Consider the following 14,339-nt stretch of genomic DNA (forward strand, 5'->3'; position numbering starts at 1 on the left):
AGTCATGGGCTCTTGCCCAACACCAAGGTTAGAGGGAGTGTGGGTGCTTGATTTATGCAGGATAGTGTCATATATCCCCATTGCCCTTATGTGGAGGTATTATAGCCTATTGCCATAAAGCCCTATTGCGGAGGTATTATAGGCAATGCTCCCTCGAACCTGCATGCACGCGTGGTTGCGCAGCGTCTGTGAGGTCCCGCACAGACCGCTCACCGGCCTTCGCATTGTAAAAACCGCGGAGGCGCAAAATTTGAATGGGCCGTGTACGAAAAAAAAATGAGGGGGAACATTGTTTATAGTATATTGTCATATATCCTTTACCTCTAATACAGATTCGAGGACTAAGATACACTGAACATGTTCGATTAATACGCTGTATTAAATCAAGTCAATGAGATAATATACAGTGAATATGAGATATAAGCACCCAAAACTCACACACCAGGGACTCCTTCAGGAGATCGCAAGCACGTCGTCCTGACTGCTTACATAGAAACATAGAAACATAGAAGATAGGAGCAGGAGTAGGCCATTCGGCCCCTCGAGCCTGCTCCGCCATTCAATGAGATCATGGCTGATCATCCAAATTCAGTACCCTGTCGCTGCCTTCTCCCCATACCCCTTGATCCCTTTAGCCTTAAGAAATATATCCAACTCCTTCTTAAATATTAATGAATTGGCCTCCACTGCCTTCTGTGGTAGAGAATTCCAGAGGTTCACCACTTTCTGGGTGAAGAAATTCCTCCTCATCTCAGTCCTAAATGGCTTACCCCTTATCCTTACACTAGCCTCAGGAAGACTAGATTGAAGTTACCCAGTGTGTTGTATCTTTTACAGGTTTAACTACATAGGACAAGTGTGGGCACCGTATGTCATCACGCTCTGTGTGTATGCTGTTGACACGTAAGCTCGTTTAGTGCTGAGGTTAGCTCTTACCATTTGTTGTGCCTGCCTCTGATGTTCTGGGTTGTTTATCACACACACGAGTGCTCATTAGTTGGCTGTAGCATTCGAAGTCTCAATGCCATTGCAGAATATGTGGCTCTATATATACTATGTGTCAACCAGTGGCTCAGTGGGTAGCACCTCGCCTCTGAGTCAGAAAGTTGTGGGTTCGAGTCCCACTGCAGAGACTTGAGCGCGTAATCCAGGCTGACACTCCCACTGCAGTGCTGAGGGAGTGCTGCACTGTCAGAAGTGCCGTCTTTCGGATGAGACGTTAAACCGAGTCCCCGTCTGCGCTCTTAGGTGGACGCAAAAGATCCCATGGCCACTATTTCGAACAAGAGCAGGGGTGTTATCTCTGGTGTCCTGGGGCCAATATTTATCCCTCAACCAACATCACTAAAACAGATGATCTGGTCATTATCACGTTGCTGTTTGTGGGATCTTGCTATGTGCAAATTGGCTGCCGCGTTTCCCACATTACAACAGTGACTGCACTTCGAAACATACTTCATTGGCTGTAAAGTGCTTTGGCGCGTCCGGTGGTTGTGAAAGGCGCTATAGAAATGCAAGTGATGTTGGTTGAGGGATAAATATTGGCCGAGGACACCGGGGAGAACTCCCCTGCTCTGCTTCGAAATAGTGCCGTGGGATCTTTTACGTGCACCTGAGAGGGCAGACAGGGCCTCGGTTTGCACCTCTTTTGTAACCTTGGTTTGTAACTCCCTCCCTTTGCACCTCTCTGCCATTCTCAGCTCCTTTAAACCTGGAGCGGGCCCATGGCTCTGTGGTAGCGTTCCCACCCCTGAGTCCGAAGGTGCAGGGCCCCAACCCCAGTCTCCAGACAGTCCTGGGGAGCCGAGACCGGCTCTGAACTCTGGATTGACATCCTGCGGGCTACTCGCATCCAGGTGTGGGTGGCCTCACCCCTCATCGTATGGGTTGTTGGAGCCTATAACAGTGTAAAGGTGGTCATGGCCGTGGAAGGCGCATCCACATCGCGGCCTGTCAGACTGTTAATCAGCCCGCAACTCCGTCCACTGCTTCACGCTGTTCTTCAGGGGAAGAGTGCAAAGATACAAAAACAACGAGCATGCCACCCTGCCAGACTGTTGCTCAGTCAGTGAACCCTTCCACTACTTCACACTGTTCTCCAAGGTAAACAACGACAGCTCCTCTAAAGATCTCTTTCTTCAGCCTATTGCCAGTCAATATTGGTTTCTCTTCTGTGAAACAACCTGGGACATTTACTTTGTTCAACGTCTTTATAAATGTTGCACTCAACCTGCCAGCAACCCGTGAAAGAACAACCCAGTCATGACTGCAATTATATTTGGCCCTGGTGAGACCACACCTGGAGTATTGTGTACAGTTTTGGTCTCCTTACCTAAGGAAGGATATACTTGCCATAGAGGGAGTGCAACGAAGGTTCACCAGACTGATTCCTGGGATGGGCAGATTGTCCTATGAGGAGAGATTGAGTAGACGAGGCCTATATTCTCTAGAGTTTAGAAGAACGAGAGGTGATCTCATTGAAACATACAAAATTCTTGCAGGACTTGACAGGGTAGATGCAGGGAGGTTGTTTCCCCTGGCTGGGGAGTCTAGAACCAGGGGTCACAGTCTCAGAATAAGGGGTCGGCCATTTGGGACTGAGATGACGAGGAATTTCTTCACTCAGAGGGTGGTGAATCTTTGGAACTCTCTACCCCAGAGGGCTGTGGAGGCTCAGTCGTTGAGTATATTCAAGACAGAGATCGATAGATTTTTGGATATTGAGGGAATCAAGGGATATGGAGATAGTGCAGGAAAGTGGAAATGAGGTAGAAGATCAGCCATGATCTTATTGAATGGGGGAGCAGGCTCGAGGGGCCGAATGGCCCATTCCTGCTCCTATTTCTTATGTTCTTATGTTTTATGACCAATGTTCCCGTTAAGCTGTGTGGCTGCACAGTCATCTGCCAGGTCCCGCGCAGGCCGCTCACTGGCTTTCACACGGGAGATAGCGCGCATGCGCAAAAATGTTAATGGGCCGCGCAGAGGGGGAGGGGGGCGCGCCGTGGGGGAGGGGGGCATGCTCTGAGTGAGGGGGGCCACGCAGTGGGAGAGGGGGCCACGCTCTGAGTGAGGGGGGCCGCGCAGTGGGGGAGGGGGGCCGCTCGGTGGGGGAGGGGGGCACGCAGTGGGGGAGGGGGCCACGCTCTGAGTGAGGGGGGCCATGCAGTGGGGGAGGGGGGCCGCGCTATGGGGGAGGGGGGCTGTGCAGTGGGGGAGGGGGGGCCGTGCAGTGGGGGAGGGGGGCTGCGCAGTGGGGGAGGAGGGCTGCGCAGTGGGGGAGGGGGGCCACGCAGTGGGGGAGGGGGGCCGTGCAGTGGGGGAGGGAGGCCGTGCAGTGGGGGAGGGGGGCCGTGCAGTGGGGGAGGGGGCCACGCAGTGGGGGAGGGGCCACGCAGTGGGGGAGGGGGCCACGCAGTGGGGGAGGGGGCCGCGCTGTGGGGGTGGGGGGCGTGCAGTGGGGGGGGGGGAGGCACGCTCTGGGGAGGGGGGGTGCGGTGGGGGAGGGGGGGCTGCACTCTGGGGAGGGGGGTGCAGTGGGGGAGGGGGGCCGTGCAGTGGGGTAGTGGGGGCCGCGCTCTGGGGAGGGGGGTGCAGTGGGGGAGGGGGGCCGCGCAGTGGGGGAGTGGGGCCGTGCAGTGGGGGAGGGGGACCGCGCAGTGGGGGAGGGGGGCCGTGCAGTGGGGGGGGGGCGCAGTGCGGGAGGGGGGCGCGCAGTGGGGGGGGTAGGGAGTGCCGCGCAGTGGGGGAGGGGGCCGCGCTCTGAGTGAGGGGGGCCATGCAGGAGACAGTGCAGCTTACGGGGGATACTGGTCAGGAGATGTCTTGCCTTCCAGTCACGCTCTCTCTCTCTGGGTAGGGATCTGCTCCGTCCCTGACTGCACTGCCACCCCCAGCTCAGTGGGCTGGGAGGTGAAATGTGTCTCGACCACAACTCTCAACCTGCAAATGAAACCAGGGGCACGGGCTCTTAAAATTCAGGGAGAAACAGCCAAGATCGTAACACTTTGCAGCAGGAATATTCAAATAACCTCATATTTTCATTGCTTTTTAACTGGTATTGTTGGGGTTTGTGATGAATTTATGCTTTGTTATGGTTTCCACAAATCCAGATTATGGGAGTTTCGGTCTGACATGTACTTAACTAAGTGACAAAAAGTGCAAAACAAAGCACCAAGGGTTCATTTCAAGAGGAGTAAAATTCAAAGGCAGAGAGGTTATCTAAAATGTATATCGAACCGTGGTTAGACCACACTGTGCAGAGTTCTGGTCCCCATATTACCAAAATGATATAGAGGTACTGGAGAAGATGCAAAAAAGATTTACAGGGATGATACCAGAACTGAGAGGCTACAGGAAACTTTCTGTTATCCGGCACGGACGGGACCGACGTGGTGCCGGTTCATCAACAATTCCGGATAACCGAACGCTATAGTAAAAGATACGGAGCTCAGAGCTCCGTATAAAGCAACAAACCCTGTATCAGCACAAGTTGCAAGCATCTCTGTAGCTTAGCAATAGCTGCAGCTACACCCTTGCACAGCAACAAATGGAGTAAAAAAAGTAATAAAAGTTACCTGAACCTACTCCTGAATTTTGCCGGTTAACCGACATTTCCGGTTATTTAGGGGCCGGTTAATCGAAAGTTTCCTGTATAACTATCAGGAAAGATCGAACAGGCTGGGGTTCTTTTCTCTTGAAAAGGAAAGGCTGAGAGGCGACCTGATAGAGGTCTTTAAAATTATGAAGGGGTTTGATAGGGTAGCCGTGGAGAAAATGTTTCCACTTGTGGGAGAGACCAGAACTAGGGGCCATAAATATAAGATAGTCACTAATAAATCCAATAGGGAATTCAGGAGAAACTTCTTTACCCAGAGAGTGGTGAGAATGTGGAACTCGCTACCACAGAGAGTGGTTGAGGTGAATAGTATCGATGCATTTAAGGGGAGGCTAGATAAACACATGATGGAGAAAGAACTAGAAGGATATATTGACAGGGTGAGATGAAGTAGGGTGGGAGAAGGCTCATGTGGAGCATAAACACTGACATGGACTAGTTTCTGTGCTGTAAAATTCTATGTAATTTGTTCCCCACGGTTATTAAAGAGGTGAACATCTTATGGCCTTGTGATGGCGAAAATAGTCTCTTATTAAGTCTGTGAAATGCCCTGTGATTTTATAACTGGAATAGGCGGCTGGGAAGGCTGGTTGAGATGAGGACACTGGATTCAGTTAAGCAACAGCGAGATGCTGTAATGGGGAGAGGGTAGGGTTTGTATTCTGGAAGGGTGAGATTAGATAGGTCATAGAATTATAAAATCATAGAAATTTTACGGCACAGAAGGAGGCCATTTGGCCCAGCATGTCTGTGCCGGTAGAAGGCCAAAGGTCCTTTTTCATCTCCACCAATCCTGCAGCCTCGTGAGTAAACGGCAAGCTGCATTGCCTGATAATGGGATGCTCGCTACTTGATAACAGGCTGCTAGTGTGCAATTGATGCACTGACGGACTAATTATTCTGTGTTAATCACACGCCGGCACACACATACAAGCTGCAAGGCATCAATTTGTTTTGAGAAAAAAAATCTGATCAATTATCTAATTTGCTTCAATCCCTTCCTGCTTTATGATTCCGCAGGAGCTGGCATGAATGCTACCTCTCCCAGATGGTCATTGTTGACACGTGAGTCTTGGTGATGAGTGTTGGCTATTCCTCCAAGTGTGGCATTATACCCAAGCCTAACTCTATCTCCTGCCACACACGGGCATTTCCAGAAGGGGTCGGAATAGCGATTTCCCACCCACCCACCCACCCTCGCTAGCTCGCTCAAGGGCAATGAGGCCAACATAGCACCCGACTACCACCCTGCTCGGGTCAGATCAACTCTACACGGACTGACAGACATCCGACCTGGGGTCCTTCTGGCCTGTTTGGCTCAGCTACTCACTGGATGAACTTGCTGAGCTATCAGGGAAGTGACCAGTCACCAGCGGCAACAACGTCCTTCTCTTTCCTTTCTCTGCCGGTGCCCATTTTGCTTTGTTGGAAAGTGCACCGGTGAAGATAGGATTGCGCTCAGCATGAGTACGAGAACAAAGAACTTGCCATTATATAGCGCCTTTCGTAACCATCGGACGTCCCAAATCATTTCACAGCCAACGAGGTATTTTAGAAGTGTCGTCACTGTTGTAATGTGGGAAACACGGCAGCCAAATTGTGCACAGCAAGCTCCCACAAACAGCAATGTGATAATGACTAAATAATCTGTTTTCCTGGTGTTGGTTGAGGGATAAATATTGGCCCCAGGACACCTCCCCTGCTCTTCTTTGAAATAGTGCTGTGGGATCTTTTACGTCCACCTGAGAGAGCAGACGTGGCCTCGGTTTAAAAGTCTCATCCAAAAGACGGCATCTACTGACAATGCAGCACTCCCTCAGCTCTGCACTGGAGTGTCAGCCTGGATTATGCGACTCGGGAGTGGGACTTAAACCCACAACCTTCTGACTCAAAGGCAGGAGTGCTACCCACGGAGGCCAAGGCTGAGAACAAGGCAATGGACGGTAGCCAACACCCATGGAACTGCAGCCCAGTAGGAGTAGCATCTTCAGAAGAGAACTTAAGTAAGTCCACAACTGAGCCTATGAAGCCTGCTTCATGCCCCAGGAAAGAAAGGGAGGAAACTGGAAGAAAATGACCAGTCAAAAACAACAACTTGCATTTATATAGCACCTTTAATGTAGTGAAAGGCCCCAAGGCGCTTCACAGGAGCGATTATCAAACAAAATTTGACACCGAGCCACATGAGGAGATATTAGGGACAGGTGACCAAAAACTTGGTCAAAGAGGTAGGTTTTAAGGAGCGTCTTAAAGTTGGAAAGAGAGGTGGAGAGGTTTAGGGAGGGAATTCCAGAGCTCAGGGCCCAGGCAGCTGAAGGCACGGCCGCCAATGGTGGAGCAATTAAAATCGGGGATGTGCAAGAGGCCAGAATTGGGGGAGCGCAGAGATCTCGGGGGGGGGGGTGGTTGTAGGGCTGGATTACGTACTCAAGTCTCTGGAGTGGGACTTGAACCCATGACCTTCTGATTCAATGGCATAATACAGGCCAGTCGATGGTTATAAAGCTTTACTGTAAGTATGGCAATCGTCTTCATTGGTGCTGCAAGTTCAAAAGTTCAGGTGATCGAAAAGGATACGGTCGCTGACCGACTGTCACTTACTGCTCGACAGAAACTAAATATCCCGTCTTTTTATCAGAACAGCGTTCGAGCTTGGTCATTTTAACCCAGGCATCTATAGCCTGAGATGAAACGGTGTAATGTATTCTATCTGTACTTTGCATGAAGCTTTAATCCCTGTTAAGAGATGTTGAGTATGGTAAAGACATCGGATACACAGCAGTAGATTACCCAATGCAATGTGACAAAAAAACAAACTCGCACAGGCCAGGGGGGATTGGATCAGTCAGTCAGTTCGGACAATGCTCGCGGTCTTACAGAATCATAGAATCGTAGAACACAGAAGGAGGACATTCGGCCCATCGTGCCGGTGAAAGAGCTCTCCAATTAGTCCCACTGCCCCACTCCTTCCCCGTAGCCCTGCAATTTTCTTCCCTTCAAGCATTTTTCCAGTTACCTTGTGAAAGTTATTATTGAATCTGCTTCCACCGCCCTTTCAGGCAGCGCGTTCCAGATCACAACAACGCGTTGCTTTTCAACATTTCTCCTCACCTCACCTCTGGCTTTTTTGCCAATTACCTTCAATCTGTGCCCTCTGGTTACCGACCCTCCTGCCACTGGAAACAGTTTCTCCTTATCTACTCTATCAAAACCCTTCTTAGAAACATAGAAGATAGGAGCAGGAGTAGGCCATTCGGCCCCTCGAGCCTGCTCCGCCATTCAATGAGATCATGGCTGATCATCCAAATTCAGTACCCTGTCCCTGCTTTCTCCCCATATCCCTTGATCCCTTTAGCCTTAAGAAATATATCCAACTCCTTCTTGAATATATTTAATGAATTGGCCTCTACTGCCTTCTGTGGTAGAGAATTCCACAGGTTCACCACTCTCTGGGTGAAGAAATTCCTCCTCATCTCTGTCCTAAATGGCTTACCCCCTAATCCTTAGACTGTGACCCCTGGTTCTGGACTACCCGACCATCGGGAACATCCTTCCTGCATCTAGTCTGTCTAGTCCTGTTAGAATTTTATAAGTTTCAATGAGATCCCCTCTCATTCTTCTAAACTCCAGCGAGTACAAGCCCAATCGACCCAATCTCTCCTCATATGTCATTCCTGCCATCCCAGGTATCAGAGGTGTTCATCATTTTGAACACCTCTATTAACTCTCGACTTAACCTTCTCTGCTCTAAGGAGTACAAGCCCAGCTTCTCCAGCCTCTCCACATAACTGAAGTCCCTCAGTCCTGGTACCGTTCTAGTAAATCTCCTCTGCACCTCCTCCAGGGCCTTCACATCCTTCCCAGAATTGGACACAACTGAGGCCAAACCAGCTGTAGGGCCGAGGCCATGGAGGGACTTGAAAACAAGGGTGAGAGTTTTAAAATCGAGGCATGGTCAAACAAGGTGCCAATGTACGATAGCAAAATACTGCAGATGCTGGAAATCCGAAATAACAACAGAAAATGCTGGAAAAACTCAGCAGGCCAGGCAGCATCTGTGGAGAGAAAATAGAGTCAACGTTTCGGGTCAAACCCTTTGTCAAGACTGAAAAAGCACAGGAAATGAAATAGATTAAAAGGCCAGGCTGGGAGAGAACAAAAGAGAAGTGAAGAGACATTAAGAGGTATTCAAAACGAGACGAGATGGTGATAGGACTAGTGGAGACAAAAGACGGCTCTAGATTAGGTGTGAAATGCGCTGGCAGAATGGGAGACAGCTGCCATGTGGGAGAGAAAAAAAGGCGGGGGGGATAGGGCCAAAACAAAGGTGTGGATAAAATATAAGTAAAAATGTAATAGGGGCCGAGGTTATGATCTGAAATTGTTGAACTCGATATTGAGTCCGGAAGGCTGTAAAGTGCCTAATCGGAAGGTGAGGTGCTGTTCCTCGAGCTTATGCTGAGCTTCCGTGGAACAATGCAAGAGCCCGAGTACAGTGAGGTCTGAGTGGGAATGGGGCGGTGAATTAAAATGACAGGCGACCGGAAGCTCGGGGTCATCCTTACGGACTGAACGGAGGTGTTCCGCAAAGCGGTCACCCAATCTGCGTTTGGTCTCCCCAATGTAGAGGAGACCACATCGTGAGCAGCGAATACAGTATACTAGATTGCAAGAAGTACAAGTAAATCGCTGTTTTACCTGGAAGGGGTGTTTGGGGCCCTGGACAGTGGGAAGGGGGGAGGTATAGGGGCAGGTGTTGCATCTCCTGCGCTTGCATGGGAAGGGGTGTTGGGGGTGATAGAGGAGTGGACTAGGGTGTCTCGGAGGGAGCGGTCCCTATGGAATGCTGAAAGGGGAGGGGAAAGGAAGGTGCCAATGTAGGTCAGCAAGCACAGGGGGGTGATGGATGAACGGGACTTGGTGCGAGTTAGGACATGGGGCAGCTGAGTTTCGGATGAGCTCTAGTTTATGGAGGGTGCAATGTGGGAGGCTGGCCAGGAGTGCGTTGGAATAGTCAAGTCTAGAGGTAACAAAGGCAGGGGATGAGGGTTTCAGCAGCAGATGAGCTGAGGCGGGGTGGAGTCGGGCGATGTTACGGAGGTGGAAATAGGCGGTCTTGGTGATGGAGATGATATGTTCCTGTTCCTGTGGAACTATACACCAGTAAGGAGTCAATGCCTTCAGGTGATGTGGGTAGAGGGTATGCAAATTGGCAAGAAGAAAATAAGAAAATTATTACTCATATATATATATTAAAAAAACAGAGTTGTTCTGAAATCACAAATTATTTCAAACTCTTGCAAGGCATGCATAATCTCTAGAAAGCTAATAATTAGTTTGATGCCTTGCAGAAAACAAATTAAGTTCTAGCAACTAATTATTCTGAATACATCCGCTGATTATAATCAGCCAAAAGTTAATGTATTAACCATTAGCAAACAATTATTTCCTAAACATCTGTCGGAAAATTAGCTGCTGGCAAACAATTAGGTGCTGACTCATTTGCCTCTTAAATTCCAATGATTTTCAAGTTAGTTGCAATTGTTCTAAAAAAGGCTGGAAGATTAAGGATGAGGAGGTTGCGAAGGGAGTTAACTTCCCTCAAGACAAATTATTCGCTGGTTCAAATATCAGGTTAAGAAGTTCGAAGGAACTTATTCTTTCTGCAAAAGTTAATAAAGTTGTGGATTAAGTTAGTCAGGAAAGCCACTGAAATAATTCTTTGTTTTAATTCATTCTCGGGACGCGGGCATCACTGGCAAGGCCGGCATTTATTGCCCATCCCCTAATTACCCTTTGAGAAGGTGGTGGTGAGCTGCCTTCTTGAACCGCTGCAGTCCGTGTGGTGAAGGTACTCCCACTGCGCTGTTAGGGAGGGAGTTCCAGGATTTTGACTCAGTGACGATGAAGGAACAGCCAATATACTTCCAAGTCAGGATGGTGTGTGACTTGGAGGTGGTGGTGTTCCCATGCGCCTGCTGCCCTTGTCCTTCTAGGTGGAAGAGGTCGCGGGTTTGGGAGGTGCTGCCGAAGAAGCCTTGGCGAGTTGCTGCAGTGCATCTTGTAGATGGTACACACTGCAGCCACGGTGCGCCGGTGGTGGAGGGAGTGAATGTTGAAGGTGGTGGATGGGGTGCCAATCAAGCGGGCTGCTTTGTCCTGGATGGTGTCGAGCTTCTTGAGTGTTGTTGCAGCTGCACTCATCCAGGCAAGTGGAGAGTATTCCATCACACTCCTGACTTGTGCCTTGTAGATGGTGGAAAGGCTTTCGGGAGTCAGGAGGTGAGACACTCGCCGCAGAATACCCAGCCTCTGACCTGCTCTTGCAGTCACAGTATTTACGTTTATGGTCCAGTTAAGTTTCTGGTCAATGGTGACCCCCAGGATGTTGATGGTGGGGGCTTCAGCGCTGGTAATGCTGTTGAATGTCAAGGGGCAGTGGTTAGACTCTTGCTTGTTGGAGGTAGTCATTGTCTGGCACTTGTGTGGTGTGAATGTTACTTTCCACTTATCAGCCCAAGCCTGAATGTTGTCCAGGTCTTGCTGCATGCGGGCATGGATTTCTTCATTATGTGAGGAGTTGCGAATGGAACTGAACACTGTGCAATCATCAGCGAACATCCCCACTTCTGACCTTATGATGGAGGGAAGGTCATTGATGAAGCAACAATCTAACAGCTTCATGCTCACTTTTACTGTTACCAGCATTTTATTAAACTGAGTTCGAATTCTCAAACTGCCATGCTGGGATTTGAGCTCACGCTCCCTGGATTATTAATCAACAACATCAACAACTTGCATTTATATAGCGTCTTTAACACAGTAAAACATCCCAAGGTGCTTCACAAAGCTGTTATAAAGCAAAATTTGACGCCGAGCCACATAAGGAGATATTAGGACAGGCGACCAAAAGCTCGGTCAAAGAGGTCGGTTTAAAGGAGCGTCTTAAAGGAGGAGAGAGAGGCGGAGAGGTTTAGGGAGGGAATTCCAGTGCTCAGGGCCCAGGCAGCTGAAGGCACGGCCACCAATGGTGGAGCGATTGTAATCAGGAATGCTCAAGGGGGCAGAATTAGAGGAGCGCAGATATCTCGGGGGGTTGTGGGGCTGGAGGAGATTACAGAGATAGGGAGGGGCGAGGCCACGGAGAGATTTGAAAACAAGGATGAGAATTTTTAAATCGAGGCGTTGCTTAACCGGGAGCTAATGTAGGTCAGCGAGCACAGGGGGTGATGGGTGAACGGGACTTGGTGTGAGTTAGAACACAGGCAGCCGAGTTTTGGATGACCTCAAGTTTACATAAGGTGGAATGTGGGAGGCCAGCCAGGAGTGCGTTGGAATAGTCAAGTCTAGAGGTAACAAAGGCATGGATGAGGGTTTCAGCAGCAGATGGGCTGAGGCCGGGGTGATGTTATGGAGGTGGAAATAGGCGGTTTTAGTTATGGCCCGGATATGTGGTCGGAAGCTCATTTCAGGGTCAAAAATGACAGCAAGGTTGCGAACAATGTGGTTCAGCCTCAGACAGATGCTCGGGAGAGGGATGGAGTCAGTGACTAGGAAACGGAGTTTGTGATGGGGACCGAAAACAATGGCTTCGGTTTTCCCAATATGTCCAGTAACATAACCGCTGCACTACCCATACCCAATATAAATGAGTTCAAGAGACAACAAGATGTGTTTCTGAAGAGAGAAGGGGATTGAGGAATATGGAAGTACGGTGAGTAGGCAGGATTGATGTTTGAATAAAGGATGAGCTGGGTGGCCTGATGACCTCTTCCTGTTCCTACAAACCAGTGTTACCGTCCAACATTCATTGAACAAAGCACATTTCCTGGACACAGGATTCAGGACAGATTATTCTTTACAGACTTCCTCTGGCGTTGCTCGCAGTGAGTCAGAAGCCACGTTGGGATCGATTTTAACTCCCTGGACAAAGCGAGTGGCGGGTACGTCCGGGAGCGAGAGCAGGCAGGCCGGGGCCTGATTTTAACTCCTGGGACTCATTAGTGTGCCACTTGTCGACTTCCCGACCGGAAGGACTGCTTAACGGCTGTTAAAATTGGGCGGCAGGAAGCCATCGTTGGGGAACCAGGGGGTACGGTCCCTGGTGCAGGGTAAGTGCTCCGGGAGAGGAATCCTGCTTGGGGTGGGGCGAGGGGGGTGGGGGGGTGGGGGAACTGTGGCAGGGAGGGGAGGAGCCCAGGGCAAGGGGAGGCCCAAGGTTTCCTTATGGGATGCAGAGGAGAATTCCTGCTCAATCTGGCGCACAAAACAATTTTTTATAAACCTAACCTTCTGGCCCTGGCTTCTGTTCCTGGCAGGTGTGACTTAAGGAGGAATCCATCACTGCTCCCCACCACCCCCCCCCCACCCCGCTCAGGCCTCAATTTAAAAGAGCAGATCGGGCCCCGATTACATCATCAGAGCCCAACATGCACATTTAAAGTAAGGAACTCCGCTTGCTCGGGACGGGTGTCCTTGCCACCTGCAATTTGAAATTGCAGTTGGTCAGATCGGGGCAAGACAGGATTGGGTAAATCCCCCCCACTCCATTTTAACTGCCCCCTCCCCTCACCTAGTTTCCGCCAAGCGGGGGTTGGGGGGGGGGGGAGGAGTGAAAATCGACCCCATTGCTTTACAAGAACAGAAGAAATATACCATTGAATGTGTGATGTATTATTCTGCTGCTAAGGTGGACTTCGGTTGTTTCGCCTGTCACTTTAAGGCCAGAAAGTCTAATTACTACAAACAGTCTGCGGTCACTTAGAGTTGAATTGTTGTATGATCAGGGAAATTTGGAGATTGGAATGTGCTCTCGTGGCCTGGGCCAATAACCCAGAGAATGTTAGTTCAAACCCACCACGGCAGTTTGAGAATTTGAGTATAGTTTTTTTTAAAAATTGGGAATAAAAATCTGGTCTCCAGTAAAAGTGACCATGAAGCTGATGGATTGTCTTAAAAAAAAACAACTCTGACCCCTGGTTCTGGACTCCCCGGCCATCGGGAACAACCTTCCTGCATCTAGTCTGTCTAATCCTGTTAGAATTTTATAAGTTTCAATGAGATCCCCTCTCATTCTTCTAAACTCCAGCGAGTATAAGCCCAATCGACCCAAACTCTCCTCATACGTCATTCCTGCCATTCTAGGTATCAGTCTGGTGAATCTTCGCTGCACTCCCTCCATGGCAAGAACATCCTTCCTCAGATAAGGCAACCAAAACTGCACACAATACTCAAGGTGTGGTCTCACCAAGGCCCTGTACAGGGAAGGAAACTTGCCATCCTTACCGGGTCTGGGCCTATATGTGACTCCAGTCCCACACCAACGTGGTTGACTCTTAATTGCCCTCTGAAGCAGTCTAGCAAGTCACTCAGTTGTATCAAACGTTGGGAAACTAGGGTTTGATTCATAGAATTTTACAGCACAGAAGGAGACTATTCCGCCCATCGTGCCTGTACTGTCTCTTTGAAAGAGCTCTCCAATTAGTCCCACTCCCCCGGCCCTTTCCCCATAGCCTGCAAATGTTTCCTTTTAGAAACATAGAAACATAGAAGATAGGAGCAGGAGGAGGCCATTCGGCCCTTCGAGCCTGCTCCGCCATTCAATGAGATCATGGCTGATCATCCAAATTCAGTACCCTGTCCCTGCTTTCTCCCCATATCCCTTGATCCCTTTAGCCTTAAGAAATATATCTAACTCCTTCTTGAATATATTTAATGAATT

The 14,339-nt window shown here is 49.6% G+C and overlaps 1 protein-coding gene across 1 annotated transcript in view; it reads right to left on the reverse strand.

Annotated features, from left to right (window-relative positions):
• Positions 1-14,339, reverse strand: part of LOC147113318 (zinc finger matrin-type protein 4) — a 470,946-nt gene that overhangs the window by 132,942 nt on the left and 323,665 nt on the right. The gene's annotated exons all lie outside the window — the stretch shown is intronic.

Source organism: Somniosus microcephalus, chromosome 8, assembly GCF_052327205.1.
Source record: "Somniosus microcephalus isolate GS21.2 chromosome 8, FLI_Smic_1.0, whole genome shotgun sequence".
NCBI classification, from domain to species: domain Eukaryota; kingdom Metazoa; phylum Chordata; class Chondrichthyes; order Squaliformes; family Somniosidae; genus Somniosus; species Somniosus microcephalus.